The 21,146-nt window shown below is 42.7% G+C and overlaps 1 protein-coding gene across 1 annotated transcript in view; it reads left to right on the forward strand.

The window, feature by feature from the left end:
* The first annotated feature begins 7,929 nt into the window (after positions 1 to 7,929).
* prr36a (proline rich 36a) overlaps positions 7,930 to 21,146 on the forward strand; it is a 39,327-nt gene continuing 26,110 nt past the window's right edge. The window contains exon 1 of the mRNA XM_065959742.1: positions 7,930 to 8,157. The gene's annotated coding sequence lies outside the window, so the exon portion shown is untranslated. The remainder of the gene's footprint in view (positions 8,158 to 21,146) is intronic.

Below are 21,146 nucleotides of genomic sequence, written 5' to 3' on the forward strand. Positions count from 1 at the left end.
CAGACCTGCAGAAGTGAAAACCCGTGACTACAGCCTCCCTTCTTTTCTCCCTCCTCATGCAGATGAAAAGACTTCAGGGGCTGGTGCAGCATCATGAACACACAAACATTTCTCTGTTCCTTCTTCTTGTTTTTTAAAAACAAAACTTAACAGTATTTCTTTCTGATGCATTAAGTGATGCACGCCGAGACAGAAACAGGAAGTAGAAACACGGTACACACAGCAGTAGTTTGTACATGATCCTGTCTGTTGTTGTTTTTGTCTTTGAAAGTATTTAATAATAGGTGACCTAATGCAGAGCGTACTCTTTAGTTAAAGCGTTTATAGAACAAACTTTCTGCAAACTTCTTGTTCATCTTGCATTCTGAGCACAGGAACTAGAGTCAGGTCAGCGCACAATAAGACGTTTTAAATTTTTGCACAGTGAATGGAAACCCATCTTTTAGTCATCTAAGACAATCAGGGAGACGGCTCCCCGTACACATAACAGAAAACAGAACAACAAAACCGGCCGAGTGGGATTGATTTGTTTTCCCTCCCATGAGCCGAAGCTCCGCTATTACGTTTCAAACCGCTTCTCTTCTCGCACCGTGTTGCCTTCTCTTTCAGAAACAGCAGTTGTTGTTGTAGTATTCGTCGCTGCATTTGTGTGTGTGTGTGTGTGGTGTGAGTGTGTGTGTGTGTGTGTGTGATGCATTTATCTGATCTTGATATTTCACCTGCTGGAGAGCTTCTCCTCATCCACTGTGTATGTTTCTCTAATGAAGTACAGAGTCCATGCGTTGTTTAGAAGTTAGAAATGTGAGCTAATTTCTTTGATTCTATAATCGCTGATTAGTTTCGACTAACTGTTCCCGGACTTGAAGACAAAGATTAGCATTAAGGAGGCTGCTTTAACGATAGTGGAAACATATTATCTGCTCTGTAATCACCGCCCTGTCACGCTGAATCAACGTTCTCTTTAGTCGTTTGTTGTCTTCATAATGATGTCGTCTTGAACACTGTAACCTTGAACTGGAGTTTATTTCTTTTTGTACCGCGTCAAACGCACAATAGCTGTAGGAGCCATAACAGTCTGGACTTCCCCACAATGGTTATTTACAGAGAAGTCTTTCCTTTATTTTTCAAACAAGAAATCATGTGTGGAGCGAGCAGGAGGAGGTTAAAGGGACTCTGAGGTGACGGAGTTCTCTGTGATGTCATGTTCAGTCCATCAGCATGTTGACACAGTTTGGATTCAGATGGTCAAAAGTGTTGCGAAATGTTCCCACGGCCTTAACTTTTAAAAGGTATGACAAGCATGTATATATGATGTAGAATGACGTTAATGTAGTTTTCCTACATTGGATGTTTTCATGTTTTTATACAAATGATCTGCACTGCAACAATAAAAAGCATGAAGTTGTCCTTCAGTCCTCCGCTTGGTGTTGTGTAAAAAGATGATGTGCTGATTTAGGAATAAGCTTTGATGATCTACAGAGTCCTCCAAGTCTCAGCGGAGAAATAGAAAAGAGACGTGTGTAAGTCTGTACACTATCAGTGCCAGCTACAATTCTACAAGTCAATGTAGCAGACACGTTTGTCCAAAGAGGATCTAGAGAGGAGGAAACAACATCAGGAAGTGAAAACAAACCGCTTTAAGTCTGATCGGGCACACAGGTGCTGACAGGAAGTGACAGAGGTGACACACAGGATTATTTTTAAAATGTTCTTTTGATATCCTCACAATATGGACAGTTTCTTATGAGAATCAATGGCATCCTAAATACTGTCTAGTTCTGTGCTTAGTTTTCAAACCGTGGCCACAATTTGCAAAATTGTTCCAACAGTTTACAAATCCGTGCACACTGTTTACAACCTTCCTGACATGACAAAAATGTATGCCCAAAGTTTGCAAAAAGCATCCTCACAGTTAATGGAACAGACCAGTTTAACAAAATTGTTCAACAGTTTATGAAATCAAACTAAAATTAAAAATCAGAGCACACAGTTCACAAATCAGGCAGCAGAGATTATAAAAATGTGTGAACTGATTTGTTAACCCCACAGTTCAGAGTCACACATGGCTGAGAGCAGGGAGCTCCATAGATTTGAAAACAATGTATTATTTAGTTTTTATCATGACCTGACTTACATTGAGTGCAGTTCCTTTGATTCGTCAGTAGAGGGAGCACCATGCTCATGTGTTCAGACACAAAGACAAGTTGACTTCTCTACTTTATTTGCAGATCATAATAAGACACAATCCCTCCGAGCGTTTAAATAAACTATGACTCTTTGTCATGCTCATAAATCCTTCAGTCTCACACAGCTGTAGTGAACACCCTGCATGTTTTCAGTTTGCGACTCTTCAGCACACGGCGAGTCCACAAAGAGAGAGAGGGGGAAATCACAGATCTGGATTTTTTTCTTCTTTTTCAGAACAGTCCGATATGATGAGCTCATTTCCTGGTTATTGAGCTTCCACAGCGAGGCTTGGCAGCTGATGTAGCACATCCTCCTCCTTCCATCCACTTAGCTTAATATCATCATACATTATGTACTGCTCTGCCCCATGATGGCTCATCGTGTCAGTCTGTGAGAGAGAGGGAAAGGTACACATCTTAGTTTGATGCATCTCATAAAAATGTTGAATGTTTTAAGAAACCTGATGGGTGTTTATTTAGGATTCTTTTTTGTGTGAAGCACACAGTCGAGAAGCTGCCAATGGTTTTTCAGTGTGCTGATGTCGGGGTGTGGCCTTTTGTTGATTCAAGTTTGATCTCAGCTTCTATTGAAACTTGCTCTACTCACTCACTTGTGGCTCGCTGTTTGAAGTTTGGAGCCTTTATATTAACAAAGCAGCTCGGATTATTCAAAGCAGGCCTGCAGCAGCTGCAGAGGTTTCCCTTCCCTCCTCGTCTTTAAATCTTCTATAATGAGTTTGTGTTTTGATGTGTGGTATGTATGGGCCACCAAACACACTCAGCAAGCCAAGGCAGACTGTCGGTGTTCTCACATGTCATGCACTCCTGACAGTTTCTAGATAATTTAGTTTGGCTGCCCCTGAAACCTTCCTAAGTTGATTGTTCACACATGCAACTCACAGCGGGAGACTTTTTCTGTGGTACAGGAGGAGTCGGGGGTCAGGAGGCAAGACATGACATATAAGGAACGACACAGAGAGGCGGACAAAGCATCAGAGTCTGACACTATGATGACAGTTTTTACCTACACGGAGAGCTTACTGATCGTGTGCAGACAGTCTATGGTCGTGCATCGATCGCAGGGAGTAAACATTGCCACCCCCTCCTACTCGCTCGAGGGGAATTATATCCTGCTGCAGTCTCACATCAGCTCACTCTGACTTCATGCAGAAACAATAAAGGTTTGCATGATAAAGTCTGAGCGTTCACACATGCAGCTCATCAGGAGTTTTGCAAGTGAGAGCAAGGCTTCTGTCTCCCAACAATGAGGAAGTGGCCTGCTCCTATGGATTGGGAACACTGGGCCCAGGTGTTCTCAATCTCAGCCACACCTACTGGCAGCTGAAACTCAAAGAGAGCGCAGCCAGCAAAACAAGCAAGCAGCAGAGTTGTCACAGTAAATTACGGCTGAAGAGCGTTTTCACACATGCACAAAACTCCTGAAAAGTTCCTGAAATTTTCTGGGTGAGCTGCATGTGTGAACAAATGGTTGAACTTTTCAAACCCCACACTTTCCTGCCAGGCCCCAAGTAAAAACATCCACATGAAAGTCGGGGTATGCGGATGCGTTAACCCAGCTGGAATTATTCGGGAAAATAAACTGTCATAAGTGTCAAACTTTACTTAGCCCACTATCTTTAAAGAGGACGTATTATCCCCCTTCTCCACCTTTTAAAACAGTCCCCCTGTGGTCTAAGTGAAACATCTGTGCTGTGCTTTGGTCAAAATCTAACATGAATCAAGCACCAGAGGAGGTTTGTGACCCTGTATAAACCAGCTCTCTCAGAACGCTCCGTTTTGGAGTGTGTGTCTCTTTAAATGCAATGACCCCCCCCCCCCCCCCCCCCCGAGTTTACCCCGTAGACATCACTCCTCTGTAGTGAGAATAAAAAAGGGCCGACCTGCGCAAATATTTTGTTCTAGTCCGGGGGTGGAGTCCATGGGTGGAGATACCAGGTGAGGGGAGGGGATTTATTTTTATTTTTTTACCAGAATCCCACTGTGACTTATGCAGACCACAAACAAAGGACTGGATGGGTTTATTTCACATTTTGTGGGTCTGTAGACACTCAGGTTACCCAAATATATGTTAAAAAAAAAAAAAGTCATAATATGTCCCCTTTAACATCTTGTAAACTATATGACGGCAGTGTCCTTATGCCATGACTCACCTCCTGAGACACCCCACCTCCTTTCTGACCGGGAACTCTTCACACTGTGAGGAACTTGTAAATAACAACTTTGCAAATTTCAGGGGCAGAATGTCCTGAAAATTTCTAGGAAATTTCTTGAAACTGTCCGGAGTGCACGTGGGAAAACATCTCATATTTGTGCAGTTGTTTTCTCTATCAGGTGCGGATGGCCGACCTGCAGACCAAACCAAATAAATGGATTTTCAAGAAGCAGAGTCTGTGCTTGAAAGCATCGGAGATTTTCAGTCCATCCTAACGATGTTAAGGATTTCCACCAGAAGCCTGCACGTAACAGCATTATGAAGCAATCTGGAATGATTGGGCAGGAAACAAGAGGATTTAGCAGCTTTTATAGAGAGACAGAAACCATTAGTTCAGTTTAAAAAAGGAAGAAGATGGCTGTCAAACTTTCTGTGGTTCCAGCATCCTGATTCGCATTTGCATTAACAAAAACATTATTTATGCAAAAACTGACATTCAATTGTCTCACAAAGCCGGAGTTAGAGTTAAATCCTGAAACTTTAGAGAGAGTTGGTTTGTCCGCTCTCTTGCTGATAGGAAAGACTGACATGCTGCTGATGAAACAGCTGCCAGAGTCCTGCAGAGAGAGAGAGAGAGAGAGAGAGAGAGAGAGAGAGAGAGAGGCAGAGCTGAGACATGATGACTCATGCTCTCTCCGTTCACTGAAACCGGGTGAGTTGAGGAGGTCGTGGTTAAGGATTTCTAGTAAGCCTTCATTCCTTCCTTCACTCACAGAGTTTCAGATTTCTCCTCGCTCAATTCTCTCTTAAATGCCTCCCTCTCTCTCTCCCTTTCTGTCCTCGTCTTTGAGCTTTATTAAAGAAAACAACAGATAATGCCACACGTCTCTACCCAGTCACTCCTTCTCCCTCTGTGTGAGCTACAGCACTCTTTGTATGTCTTCTCCCTTTTCATTGATTTCCATTGTGGTTCCTGCAGCTGCAGCTTTCAGCTCACAGCCATTGTGGGACTTGTACCAAAGAGGAGTGGACACACAGTGCTCATCTATAAGTCAAGAAAATCCCCAATGTAACTTTTAGGGAAACTTTTATTTCGGCCTAGTTTTATTCAGTCGTAGTCCCAGCTACACACCAACACAAAAGAAGAAGAAGAAGATGGAAACCATTTGTGGTGTGTGAATGTAAGGAGGAGGAATATTACTCATGCAAATCCACATCTCAGATTTCATTTAAGCACAGAGCACTCTCTGGAAGAGAAGCGTAAAGAGGTTTATCAGAGGGTCAGAGCTGTGTTTGAACTTTCCAGGCTTCCAGCGCCAATAAAAAAAAAACCTCTACATGACTTTGGAGAGATTGTTTTTTTGCTCCTCTGACTTTTATGCCACGTGCATCAAGTGACAATGCTACAGCAGAAACACAGACGCCAGCCTGAGAAATCCAATGCTTCTTATTTACAAGTGAAACAACCGAACTGTTGTTTTTATCATGCTAATGGTGTCTCTAAAGTTTGACGAGGTATGAAGTTTAACAAAGTATTAAAGTGGTTTACATGGAGAAAAAAACACTGAAATATAGTAAAAAGCCAAGGCAAGAAAAAGACTACAATTTAAGTTAAGAACAGAATGAAACAAGTTATGCTCAAGGTGCATTTATGCGGTGTAGGACGCGTTGGAAAAACGAGTTTCCGAGTTGTAAAATGCACATGAACACCTGCTCAAGTCGGAACAACAATTTGGAAACTCGTAAAAGAATGAGGTGCCCGACTTCCCGACTTCCCGACTTGACATCAGACTCGTCATCACATAATAGGCATAATATTTTTTATGAATTCATGTTTTGCACATCAAGTTTTAGCTCAAATATCACTTTTAACAGAGACATTTCACACATCTTCTTCGTAGCATCAACGCTGTTTTGTGCTTTTGTTACAACATTCAGACTTTCCAAACTAAAATCCCACTGAAGTCGAAAGAATGACTTCCCAACTCGGAAACTTGGACCACCCGAGCAGCACCTGAACGCAGCATCAATCAATCCAGAGAAAATACAAAAAGGGATATTTTGGAATTGCCCGTAGGTGTGAGTTTGAGTGTGTCTGGTTGCCCGCCTCTCGCCCAATGACAGCTAATTGGCTCCAGCCCCAAACAGGTAAAGCGGTATAGATAATGGATGGCTCATTGACCCAATGAGATCTTTTTTTGTTCATTACAACTTAGCTGAAGGATCATAAGAACCTGGAGACTACACGGTCTATTGTTATCCAGTCATCTGAAAGGCACAGTCTAGACCTGTGAAGGCTGTTTCATCATGAGCCGGGGATCCGGCCGAAGAGTTCTGCCTTTTAATAAGACAGTTTTTTCTTACCACTGTAACTTTTGCTGCTTTGCTAAAGTGCTCATGATGGATAGGCCGGATCTTTGTAACATAACAATAAGTAAGGTCTTTCACCTGCTTTTTGTAACATAACAATAAGTAAGGTCTTTCACCTGCTTTTTGTAACATAACAATAAGTAAGGTCTTTTACCTGCTTTTTGTAACACAACAATGAGTAAGGTCTTTCACCTGCTTTTTGTAACACAACAATGAGTAAGGTCTTTTACCTGCTTTTTGTAACACAACAATGAGTAAGGTCTTTTACCTGCTTTTTGTAACACAACAATGAGTAAGGTCTTTTACCTGCTTTTTGTAACACAACAATGAGTAAGGTCTTTTACCTGCTTTTTGTAACACAACAATGAGTAAGGTCTTTCACCTGCTTTTTGTAACATAACAATGAGTAAGGTCTTTTACCTGCTTTTTGTAACACAACAATGAGTAAGGTCTTTTACCTGCTTTTTGTAACACAACAATGAGTAAGGTCTTTTACCTGCTTTTTGTAACACAACAATGAGTAAGGTCTTTTACCTGCTTTTTGTAACACAACAATGAGTAAGGTCTTTTACCTGCTTTTTGTAACATAACAATGAGTAAGGTCTTTTACCTGCTTTTTGTAACATAACAATGAGTAAAGTCTTTTTACCTGCTTTTTCGTAATGTTAACAGACAAAGAGTAAGGTGTTTTACCTGCTTTTTGTAAAGTGTCTCGAGATAACACTTGTTATGAGTTGACGCTATACAAATAAAAATTGATAGATTGATTTTATATTAAACATTGTCCCTTTACAAATAAAAGGACTATCTTAAAGTATGGAATAAAAGCCTAATATTTATGGGCGGGGTCACTTACTTTCAAAAACATAAAATAAAAACTGTGTTAATTAATGTTCTCCAATGAGTAAAGTGTCCTCCTGCCCTAAAGGAGTCCTCGGACCACAGTTTGTGAACCCCACATCCCCCCCACCCCGTGCCTCAATTCAGACCTCGCGCTTGGTTCGAATTTGACGTCACTCCTGTTTTGCATAACCACCAGTCTCTCGCGTTTGATTGGTCCGTTCGCGGGATTATAATCTGCATGTTTTTTTTTTTTATGGCCACCACGCTTCGCCCTTTCAATCTGCCTCTGGACGCCCCCCCTCCTCCCTCCTCCTCCTCCTCCCTCCTCCTCCTCTCCTCCTCCCTCCTCTCCCCGCCCGGGTACATCCTTCATGAAGCGAAGCAGCCTGCCTGCCACCGCCGCTGCTGCTCAAACGTGGAGAAAAAGGACACGGAGAGGGGACGCTCGCAGCTCCATTGTTAGTCGACTCTGGTTAAATTTACGGCTCTGTCGACATATTTAATGCGTTTTTAACCTCGGCGCTGGACCAGACAGAGAGGGGAGTGTTTGTGATTCTCCTCAGGACGAGACGCGGCGGATCAAAGGTAACATTTAAAATCACAACGTTCCAACGGTTTCCAACGGCTGGTCGCTAAGTAACGCTTTTTAACGGCTGGTCGCTAAGTAACGCTTTTTAACCCGCTTGTTTCTTTGTGTTATTTAAACTGAAAATCACCTCTTAAAATGGTGTTTCTCGCAGGAATTATGTCGGCGTGTCTTCTAAATGAACCAAACATTACTTGTTTTGAAGCCAAGACGCCCTCTTTGCAGTGTGAGTATGGATGTGTAACCGTAACGTAAACGCTAGCATGGCACGGTAACGGTAACGTTGCTGCTTTTCAACGTGTGTGGTTTTTTGTTTTTTTTTTAAAAGTCTCCGTGTGGTCGTTTTATTTGAGTGAATGGCGGTTCATGACTCACCTGACACGCTGTCTTTAAGTAGTACCAGGTCTACATTTATTGACTGGCTGCATGTGTTTCTCCCTCAGCGGGCTATTGTTCTGAGGCTAAACCGGGCCTTTTGCTAAAAACCTGAGGGGGAACTCGGTGTTTGTTTGTTTGTTTGTTTGTCAAAGAGACAAATGGTGTTATTAAAGCTCCACATGAAGAAATCACTCAGAAGCCTTCAAGACAGTTGCTTAAACGTGGACTCATAGGACCACCTAGGTAGGACCTTGTCAGGAGCCTGGAAACAGTTGGGTAATGTTTAGACAATTGGGTTTAAAATCACTAGATGCATCCTCCTTTCTTTGCAATATATCTGTAAATGAATGTAGGTTGTAAACACCACTGGTATATTAATGTTGAAGTACCTCTGGTGTCTTGCCTACACACCCAGTGCATTTTCAGTTCTTTCTTCCGTATAAGAAGTAATCTGTTTTCCCATTTGCATCCGTGCCCATGTAGTGATCTCATTGTTGACTTGGCAGATTGACATCAGAAAAAAGGAGGAGTGCAGGCAGACCATCAGACAGCATCGTCCGCAGATCTCTGTGATAGAGGGATGCTGTTTTGGCTCGGAGTCCACATTACATAATCGGTGTGTTTTGGGATGTGTGGTGTGTGGGTGTGCCGGGGCAGGGCTTGGGGCGTGGGGAGCCGTGACACTCTTCGAGGAGGCATTTGACATGCAGACACTCACCGGGGAAGGGTGTCGCCCCCTTGAAGACCCTCCTGCCACACTGCTGCCAGTGGGGTGTGAGTTTGTCGTCGCCTGGGTGTGAAACCAAGTGTGAATGACACACGCACATGGTCCTCTTCTCTCCCACATCCTGTTTTTCTGGCTACGCTCCAGGAGCTCATTGCTGGATCACAGATACTGTCTGATTCACATGTCAGATATGTGCTGCCATAATGCTTGTAATCCCCATGGGTTTGCAAATTCTGTCATTTTTAACCCAAAAGCTGCAGAGAGCTAAACAGAGTAACACTGTCTAAATAATACAGTCCCAACTATTCGGTAACCAATATGTTCACAATGTATTTGTGCGATGTAGACAGTGTGCAGGAGTATGTCTGCAATCTCCAGTAATTTAAAACAATAAATAACCAAATACTTCAATCATTCGCTGTGGAATGAAAACAAGTAATGTTTTTTTCCCTAATTTACTTAAATTCTAGTATTGCAAAGGTTTCATTGTTGCTGCCAGTAACACACAGTCCAGAAGGCTTTGATCATTTAACTAATGGAAGTTGGGAAATAAATAACAACTCTGACTACTTTAAAAAAAAAGAATACCTTTTCAGAATTAAAAAAAAAAACTGAACGTAGAAATGATCAAATTTGTATTTCCGGGCCCCAGGGAAGGGGGGTGACATAACTTTTTGTCTGGCGACCTCTGCGGTCTGCATGTCATACAGGAGCTTCATACTCTTTTCGGCAACACACAGTACTGATTCAAAGTTAAAAAAAAAAAATGTCATTATAGTGTCGATTTTTCAACCATCTTGTTTTTCGGCGCCGTGTCCTGCTTCCTTAGTCTCCTTCCTCCCCCTTCTGTCCCTCGGGGAAAACTTTATGCAACTCGCTATGATTTCAGGGGAACTGTCCGTAAAATGCATTTTCAGGAGTTCATGCAGGGAAACGGCTAAAATCATAACACAAAAGTATTGCTCAAGGACCCTTAACTGACACCAACGTTCAGTTACTCACCTGTTAGTTTTGCTTTCACTCTCTTGTTTGTCATTCCCAGGGATAGGCACTTCCTGTTCCAGCCTCTCAACTGGGACGCAGCCTGTGTTTATATACTGCTCAACCACTTCCACTGTCCACACCTCTGTTTCCCTTTCCTCTTCCTAAAAGCAAAAAGCACACCATAAGAGGCGCTCGAAATAGTCATCTCTGTTCATTGAGGGTATTCTTCAGCCCTGAGAAGGCCCGAGGGATTGGACAGGTGGACGAAGAAAAGGAAACAGCCAGCACTATGCAAAGAGGCTTAAAAATACTCTGAACATTTTCCCTGCATCTCCTAGTTCTGGTTTCATGTTAAATGAGGACATTTGTGCTTGTTTACAAAGTTGTATTCCCCTTGGATTTGTTTTCAAGGAGTTCCAATGAGTTCAAGTTCAATGTACTCAAAGTCTCGGAGTGAACTTGAATTACCTTTTAATTTAATAGTCGTGTCTAATGGGCTGTCTGCAGTTGTTCTTAATGTCAGGCTTGATGTTTTTGAGAGAAATGCAGAGGGTTTACTTTGCAACTTTTAAAGTCGTGTGATGTTTGCCAAACAGTGGGAACCAAATCAAGCCATCTGCTGTGTCACTGAGTGAAAACCTGTTCTGTTCCTCACTGAAATACCTTCAATACCCGGAATACTTTTGGCTCAATCACTTGAGGACTGTGTCAGATTTCAGTAACCTCTACCAGCCCGCCAAGAGCTGTTTGTTTTTTTATCTAAGATGACAGGCATGTGAACCCAAACTAGTTTTCTACTGCCTTTCGAGGCGGCTTCACCCTGTTAAATGGTGTGATAGCAGTAGATTTTTTTATATTTCGAGGCAGATGATTTGTGTTGCTGTTGAGCTTTGTGTGGTCGGTGAACAGCTGTGAGGTTATGTTGTTATTTGTGTTGGGGTCAAATATGTCCCCCTTCACGCTCCAACAGTTTGAGAACAGGATGTACTTCCCAATAACTCGCAGTGTTAATCTTCCATACACTAGAAGACTTAAAAAAAAAAAAAAAACAACTTTAAAATGACTAACGTCTGACATACTCTCACATCTAAAGACAATGTGTCAGCAACTTGCAGAGATTTTGCAAAGACCGGGGATCTTGTAGGCTCACTGACTGCAAGACTACAACTTCCTTTTGAAGTTATTTCCCATCATGCATCTGGTGGAAATTTAAGATGCAACTATTTTTGAGCAGAAAGATGAGAAACTGATTGAGTTGTGGAGAGAGCAATAACACCTTTTTGATGCCCCCCACCCCCCCTTTGGACCAGGATAGAGTGGAGAATGAAAAAAGTTGTAAAGAAATTGCTGCGGCCATTGAAACCCATCAAATAATGATTGAATTCCTACTCTCTGTTAGAACCTGGGATGAGTATTGCTGTAGCTATAGCACACTCACCGAGCACGACTTCAAGGGCAGCAGACATTTATGTTCACCTTTTTCCTTCTCCAGTCTTGGCGTTGAACAAAGTGGAGGACACATCAAAGAGGTATACTTGTTCTCTCCCCTAACTCCACCAGTTTCTCCTTCATTTCCAGAGTCCAGGAGGAACCGCACGTTCCTTCACCTCCCCGCCATGTTTAGTAGTTTGCAGTTTGCGATAATATTTAACATGCTTGAATTTATCGTAACAACAAGACAAGAAGAAGACCGCCTTCAAACAGCTCAGTTTGAGTTTTATGACCAACTGGCACCAAATGACTGAGATCACAAGAGCGCCCCCCAACTCTAGAAAACCACTCAGAATCTCCTTTGAGACACCTTCCATCAACTGAACTGATGTAATAGTCCATTTAACCCACTAGTAATTCTGTTGCCGACTAGTGAAGACAACAACGTTAGATCATAAGGTCGACAAATCGTGCACAATCCTAATAAAAACATATCTTTGACATAGTATGCGAGCGTGCAATTGCTTTAAATTCTATATCAATTGATGTGGCAATCAGTCGTTGAATGTCGGTCCTCATATTTATGAACCTGTTATCTTTCACTGTGTGGCTTTTTTAGCTTTAACTCTTATCAAAATAGTTGCAGATCAATTTCCCATTGGCTGATCCTGGATTAATCCTTTCAGTTTTTGCTCATCTAGAGCCGTATTTTTATACCACAAGTAACACTGGCCATTTTGCGCCTGTCCCCATGTCTCAGAAGTCACTAAAAAACCAGGGCAGCTGAGTGGAAAGTGAAACCCCTGTCCAGTGTGGAGAATTTGCATCTGCTTGGATGTCAGCTGCTTTTTTTTACAGCCTGCAACCAGTGTCTGTCTCAAGCCAACACCCCTGTGGAAATTTAATCCCAAATCCGGCCTGCTTTACAGCATCTGTTGAGGCTGACATTCAGGGTTAAACCATATTTCATCATCCAGTGCGTCTCCGTGTTGCTCTTTGGTTGTTCAGCTGTGGGACGAGGGACGGTGTGGTGCTGTAACGCTCGTCACTGTGGTTTGCATCCTGGCACTCTCCTGCCCATTAGGATTGAGTGGTGGACGCTGGCGCTGCATTTTTTAGGCTCTCAGTCTGTCTGGGACTGTGAAGCTGGGCTCAGTGCACTGTAATTATTGAAAAAGGAATTCAGCACTTTTGTAGTCTGTTTGTTAGTTCACTTTGAATCCCATCTCAAAGAAACATTTAGCTATATCGAGCATCTTAATGGTGGTACAAAATCTGGAAATGTAAAGTGCTGCTACATTTGCAGGTATTAAGAGAAAAAAGTATTATATAGAATGTCGATCTTGGTTGAGAATTTTGTTGGCAATCTACGACGATCATCCAGTAAGAAGAACCAGTCCTGTTTTGTTTCACTAGTCCAAATATTTATGCCCTCCCTCATTCAAGTTTCAGGTAATAGTGACAGCCCTGGTGTGTGTTTCAAAACATTCAGGGGTGTGGCTGTGGGTTTGGCTAGCTGTCAGAGAGGCAGGCATGCCATGTGCTGGATCACTGTCCATCTGGCCTCAGCTCACCCTGCTCCGTCACAGGCCCAGTAACTGATCTGGCCCTCGGGCCCTCCATCATGGTATTGACTCTCTGTCTGCCCCGTCCAAAGCCAGTTGGCTGGAGCACAGGAGAGAAGATGCTTTTATCACAGTTAAACTGATGTCAGCTCTGGCCATCCCTACAACCAACCATCGTGGATACAATTACTTAAATTGATGGTTTGGTTTTTCATGTTGAAGTAATTAATGGAAAAATACCATCATGAGGTAGTGTTTCAGTTTTCTGCATGCCTGCACACTCGTCTATTAGAGCCCCTTTTGTTTACTTTTAATAGTCACAGTGTAAGAAACAGGAAATACAAAAATAAAAGAGAGTAGATAATGTGGGGCAAAGGTCTGGCAGGAAACTGGAATGAGTTTTATACTGAAGTATGCCTCTTCTCAATCCTTTTAATAGCCATGGCTTCAACTTTCATTTATTTTATTTTCCATCCATTTCTTGCATTTAAAGTGCACCATTTCTACTAGATTAAACAGGTTGCATTATATTTGACTGTTTTTAGCAGAGTTGTTTGTACGGGATAATTAATTGTTGAACATTGACGGTGAAGGTTAAACCAGGGTAGACTTGCAGTGCTTCATAAAAACGTTGAAATGCAAACATGTGATAACTATTTCTACTGTGTGGAAGAGATGCACTCATTCACCCTTTACCCCTTCCATACCCTGGGTTCTTTTTGGGTGAAGTTGTCCACACCAGCTGCTCATCCGTCCCGTTGCACAAGTTAATCCACTCAAACCCCACTCCCGGCACCGTGCCTGAGGAGGTTACATGGTACGCAGTGCAGACAATAAGGCTTGTCTGCACCCCCTCCCCCTCATGGTACACTAATGTTATACTCAATTATGCAGCCAAACACTCAAGATCCTCATGGTGGTCGTCGCCGTTGTTTTTGTCCAGTGTCGATTTCATACACACACTCCTTCACTTGGTTTGATGCTGCCGCCCTCCTGGCTTCACTCTCCCCGCTCTCGGCCTGTCCTGGTTGGCAGCACGGCCCCGGTCGGTCCTCTTTTTTTTAAAAAAAACACTGCCAGCTCTGGAACAGATTGTAACCCATTTCCCTGCAGCTTTTCAGAGCAGTTAACGCTGCCAATATCTTGCTAGTCCACCCCTTTGTGACTGCCACTCCCTTAACGGCTAACAGGCTTAGTCCACTTAACTTGTAGCCACACTTAACCACCTGCTCCTAATGGCCTTATTGAGTAGCTTACAGTCACTTAGCGCATTGTTAGCAACCCGTATGGAATTGATTGGAATAAGCTGTCTGCTTAACACCTTGACCCCTTGCACTTGATTATTTTCTCCCCCTCTTGTTCAGTCAGGTAACAGTATTGACTGATTTCTCTTCATGGAGCAGACAAACATTTTATAATTAGTCTTTAAAACAAAGTGTTTTATTTGTGCCTGACCAATACAGGATTTATGGGGCCGATATTAATATTAGGGAGAGAAAAAATGAGATATCGATAAATCTTTCTTTGATCTATGTTTAATCTTAAGTGATAAGTATAGATGTACACATTTATTGCGTTGATCCCTCAGTTATCAAACACTTGTGGAAAAGATTTATAACAAAAACAAGATGCTCACTCGACTGGAAAGTAATTGTTCATGTATGTGTATCACCGCTCGACACTCTGGAGAGTGATGATGCTTGTTGTAATCCATATAGCGCCCTGTGCTGGTGGAAGAGAACTGCTATATGATGAAACTCAAATTAAAGTCTGTTTGTATGGGGAATAAATCTGGTAATATCGCCGCATATATCTGCTAAAATGAGCCGATACCAATAGTTTCTTAATATGCTAATATCGGCTGATATTATCAGCTGGTGGATCAATCGATCATGCTCAAGTTTTTATTCCACCTGAGGAAACATTTTCCAGGCGTAGAGCTGCTGCTGATACTAGGACTGAAATCTTTTACATTATTTTCATGTTTTCTTGGTGATATTTCCCTGAATTAAAGCAAATATGAAGCACACAGTGCGATCTCAAACACATCTCACTGACACTACCAAAGGAAGTGGATGTTTACTTCCGTAACCTAGCAACTATAAGCGCCTGTGAGAAGTGCTCTGAAACTGAGGACGCCAGCGCTGCCAGCACAAAAACAGCACTAATGGACACAGGCCCTGAAGCTCATTGGTCGGTCTAGAAAAGAAAGGCTGCACATATTTGTGAAATCCTACGGACTTTGAAATGACATGCTTTGTCAAACCACAAATGAAGAAAAATAAACATTATTCAGCATGAACATTTTATCCTTACTGCTAGTTTATTTTGATTTGGGTCTGGTCTCTGGGGGCGGGGCTTTAGCCAACAGTTTATTCCTGATGTTTGGCTGGTATCAGCTCACATGTGTCCTAGATTTCTGCTTAGTTGCGCAGGGATTCATGAGGGAGAAACTTTACTGAGAGCAATTTGATAAAAAATGGACAAACATTTTTTAGTGTAAATGTTTTTCTAAAGGATTAAACTATACGGGGATGAAGGGCTTGTCGCTCACAGTTTGTTCTTGGGACAGGAGTAGAGCGACTAGTCAGTCAGAAAGATCCTTGAGGGTTAATGAGCTCCTTCATGTACAGAAAGGAAACGAGGTGTGCAGGGTGCCATTCATCTTCATGATGCAAGCAGCCTTTGTAGACGGCTCTGTCTCTGAACACACACAGACATGACACAGGAAGTGAAGGGTCTATCTACAGTTATTAGTGGAGATGGGTACCAACTGTCTCTGAGTCAGGGCCCGTCTGTTTAGTCTTTTCCATAAAATTGTGAAGATGGGATCTGTTGACCAGACGCCTGTCCTGTGAAGCCACTTGACCATACCCTCGGTTACCTGGGCGTCACTAACCCTGACAAATTACCGTAGATCTCGCTGAGCGGTCACATGAAGCAGGTGATCAACTCAATAAATGAACCCAGACTTTCTGTACATTCTCAAATGAATGAAGCAGTGTTGGTGGTATATGACCAATCACAGACATGATCAAGTCTGACATCAGAAGATTGCCATATTCCACGAGCAAACTGAGATATTAGAAAAATATTAAGCTAATCATGAAAAACGGACAACAATCAAAAGCTGCAATTTCAGAATGCAGGTAGACCTGGCAGAAAAAGTAAAAGCCCCAATTGAGAATCTACTGCGACAACATAACTATCCATCATGTCTTTTTTTTCCGAGAGCTCCACCCTTTATGTGCAGCGCTTTTCAGAAAGGCGCTGTTGGTGTCACCAACACTCTTTTCCAAATGTGTGATATTCACTTTAGTTTTGCCGACCACAGACTGTGTCTTTTACCCACAACCTCTTTGCTCAGTGTCTAATCGAGAGAATAAACAATTTAATCAGAGCAGTGTAGGTCATACAGAGGCTGTTGTCATAGAGACAGAATGGATGTGCACCTTTTATTCTCAGCACACAGTAATTTATGCAATTTCTCCTGAGTCAGCGCTTTTCTGTCTGGAAAAACCGCCAGGTGGACACGGGGTCAAAGAAGTAAAGCACCTCTGTAGGGCCGAAAACACAACTGACCCTGAACCAGAACACAACTCAGGTGCTGCAGAGGAAACGTTTGAAGCTGATGAATCACCTTTCATTGAGTAACTAAACATGTTGCATACCAAAAGACAGGCTCAAGTGCCTTGGGTTTTTTTAACCATCTGATAACCTATGACCTGACTCGGGTGACAGATTCTTCATAGATGCGAAGTATTTGTACTCCACAGCAGGTTTGACACTCAGCCAAAAGTCAATAATCCAATCTCTTTGTCTCACAGACTCTGACAGGCTCCATCATCCTTCACTGACTTGATGTTTATTGGTTGTTTCTGTCCTGGTGCAAGCTGTCGACATCATTTTAAGAGCAGATTAGAGCTCGGAGTCTTATTTTAGCGTGCTGTTTCCATTCACAGAGCATGTTTTCCTGTTGTCTGAGATTGAGAAATGTATTTACATAAACACATAGCGTGCCAGGGTCAAAGAGTGCTGTTTGGTCTTTGAGTAGAGCGGTTAATAATCAAGTTTGAGGATAAAATCAGTTCTGAACAAGCTGTTCACACAGATGCACTCCTAAAATTATTTCAGGAAAATCTCAATGTGGAGTGGCCTCTCAGGAGGCGAAGACACGACTGAAAAACAATCAGCGGACATCCAGGATGGCAGATGAAGCAACAAAGTGTGGACCTATCATGACACTTTTATTTTGTCTTTTTATACTTCGTGTGACTGCATGTGTTCACTCACTAGGAACTAGGAAACTGGCGAGCAGAGAAGCGTCTGAAGCAGTTTTGTTATGTGCACAGTGGTGCACCTGTTGCTCACTGGCTGCAGGATATTCACCTCATCATCCACGCTCACTTACTCGTGTTTAAGTTTCCTGAATATATTTTCCTTTTGTTGTGAATCATCACCCCCAACCCGACTTTATACGGATATATCAATCAATCAATCATTATTTGTAAAGCACCATTTCATAAAAAGTGTTATCTGGAGACAATTTACAAAAAGAGCATGTGGGATAATATGTAGGAAGGATGTCTCCTTTGTATTCCTCATGTTCTTGTTGTCCACACTTCCTTGCCTCTGAGGTGGAGGTCGGAGCAGGCCGTGCATGAATGAGGATGGTGGTTGTTTAGGCGACGACACAGTCCGATGGTGGAGGCTGGGCGTCAGGTGGTGGTTTAGGGACGACACAGTCTGTTGGTTTTTCACTAGAGGCTTCTCAAGAAGAAGTCCAGGTAAAGGTGGTATAGGTGAAGACTGTTTCTGCCTGCAGCTCACCCTGAAAACAACAAGTCTAACTTTTGATGTCTTTGGAGTTTGATGGCTGGTTAGCATCTCTGCCTTTTATACGGGACACTGATGTTTCCTTTTTTTTTACGCTTAGCTGCATAAAACTACAACCTATCTGTTGTTTGATTTGGCCATGAGGCACGGAGAACGTTGATTGGTCTTACCTGCTTTTTGCCTGATGTCTTCGCTCACAGGAGAAGTCACAAGTTAGTGATGCTGGTGTGAACTGGAACACAAAGCTCTTCTCCAAAGAGAGTAAAAAAGATACTTGATTATAAATGAATGACCAGTTTCTTGGCCTCTTAAGCTCATTATCTAGACCTGCTGTGTTTGTGTCTCGGGCCTGCTGCGCTTGTCAACTATTCAACTATGTGCTCCATTAAAGCGGTGTATTATTCACAAACCCTTGGTTAATCTGTACTCTGCCTCCCGTCTGCATACTTTAACCGATTTGTGTTCCAACAGCAGATTGAGTTTCTCTTCTTTTCTCTCCCCCTCGCTGTCACTCTGTATGTGTGTGAACTAAACACTCACTTTGTGATGCAGCAGAAATAACCCTACCGCCTTGTATGGTCAGATGAAGCAGCAGCCCTTTACGCAGCCTCCCATTCCTCAGAGAGAAACCTATGTTTGAGGCTTTCTTCACCAGATGAAGACTGGTTTCTGAATATTTGTAAAGGTTTTTGTAGCAGTGCATGCATTGTGTGAGTCGTAGAGAAGTGTTAGAGGGAGAGTTTTCGCTTCAATCTGGTCTGCTGCTCTGAGCCTGAAGCTTAGGAAAACCCCTTCCTTTCCCAAACACCATTAAACCTCTTGTTTTGCTCTTTTCCGCCTCCTCTAAGCCTCCCGGTGGCATGTGTGTGCGCTCAAATTAAACGCTGCCCGCGTGTCTTCCTGTGTACGTGCCTATCATTTCAACACACACCACAGGAAAGTTAATAAACAAACGGACAGAGGCCCTTCATATCTCATTTTTAAACACAGTCATACTCTGCTCGGCTTACACTCCGGGGCTAATCACTGACAGACCTGTGACCAGAGTCAAGCTCACAAGCCTCGCTTTTATTTGTCATTTCCAGAGTCTCACCTTTAAACTTTAAAAACAAAGAATGTAGGAAGAGTAGGACCACTAAATTCCAGCTATCTCTCTTCTTTTTTTTTTTTTGCATGTAAATTTGTGCAAATGACATCTTCCCGTCATGAACACTTTGATCCTACACATTCCTTCCTCGCTCACACTACTCCATCTCTACACATCAGCGTGCACACATTCTTGAGCTCCCTGTGACCTGCTGGGTCACACACATGCACATACACATGAACACACACACACACACACACACACACACACACACACACACATACACACAAACAGCCAGCTGTCACTGTTTAGCCCCGAGGACGGTGAAGGAAGTCAGCAGGGCTGGAATCTGGTTGGATGGGATGTGATCTTGATACTGTTGCTGCTTAAGGCATGCACAGTCTCTACTAGGGTTGCAACAATACCAGAAATTTTAATTTGATACGATCCTCATAAAAATAAAAACAACAACAATATTGTTGTCTTTTTTTAAGATACATTTTTGGGCTTTTTGCCTTTATTTGATAGGATAGTGGATAGAGTAGGAAATCAGTGAAAATTTAAATTGAGTTGGGAATGACATTTGAGAAAGGAGTCAGACTTGAACCGGACGCTCGCTTGGAGGGCTTTGCCTCCGTACATGGAACGTGACCTAACCGCTAGGCCTACTCAAGTCCTACGCTCTGAAAATTGGGAAATGTCTTGTTTGCTCATTTTAAAATACTGTTCAAAGTAATTAAGACAGGAAAAGCAAATTTCCTTCGAAAGTGGGTACAGGAAAACCATTTTAAAATCTTCCATTATCACTCATAACCCAGAAGAAGTGTGTGGCGATGTCTGTATCAGCACTGACCCGGCCCTGTGCATGCATTTATTGGATTTAGTTATTGTGTTGCTGTGTTTGGGATGTTTCCGGCTGTCAATCATTGTGCAGAGACGAAGAGCTCACAGCCAACCGTCTGCACGGGACCAGCGACATCGCTTTCCCCTCTCTCCGTCTCCTCCGCTCTGCACCACACACTGATGCAACTTGTGCCACTTTATTAGATGCCGAAAGAACTTGAAATTTTTCCCTCTTCAGTGTAGACGCATTCATTCTCTTTCACGCCAACATATTTTGTCTTTTTTTTTTCTGTTTTACAGTTGACGACAGCCGTTTAGGATAAATCCACTGATGTTACCAAGCGTCAGCATCTTTATCAACACCCCCCCCCCCCCCCCCCCCCTCCACCACCTCTAACAGTCAGCACAATGCATACCAAACCCCTGCCATGCTGTAAACACAACTAAATCCCCCTCTGCTTGTATTAGACACAGTATTAAAAGTGACCCATTTACTCGGGCACTACGTCTTCTCTTGGTCTGGGCGCTTAGAGTGAAGGACTGAGAGTACGACAGATATAATTAAACTGCCTCCAGACAGAGGTCACGTTAGATTTACTGACACACTGCGCCATTTTTATTTATTAGAAGAAGTGGAGAATGTAAACACCTCAGAGGCCAACAAGTTCTTTCCCCGTCTAGACAGACTCCCCCTAACTATCCTCCAAAGTGATGGCTTTCTACTTACTTTCAACACACTGCGATTGTCACCACAGGCGTTGAGCTAATTGTGATAGTAGCCACGCAGAGCTGTTTGGAAAGACGGCATGCTGCGTCCTGAATATGGTTTTAAATCTTCAGCTAAATAGCATTTGTTATGCAAATGCAGACTCTGAGAATAGGAGACAATGGAGGGCTTTTCTCTCTATTTCATGAAGCTGTTCCTTTTGACATGGCAGACCTGTTTTAAAGATGCTTCTGTTATTGTTGTGCAGTCATTTTTATAAACTTGAAATCTGCATGTCTGACTGGACACATTTCTCTCTCTGAGGTGTTGACAGTTTGACGAGTCCCCAAACTGTGTCTAGTATTTGTATCTGGATATGATCCGTGTCTATGGATGGGATTTAACTGATCCATTCACTTCCCCCTCGGTTT

Source organism: Labrus bergylta, chromosome 1, assembly GCF_963930695.1.
Source record: "Labrus bergylta chromosome 1, fLabBer1.1, whole genome shotgun sequence".
NCBI classification, from domain to species: domain Eukaryota; kingdom Metazoa; phylum Chordata; class Actinopteri; order Labriformes; family Labridae; genus Labrus; species Labrus bergylta.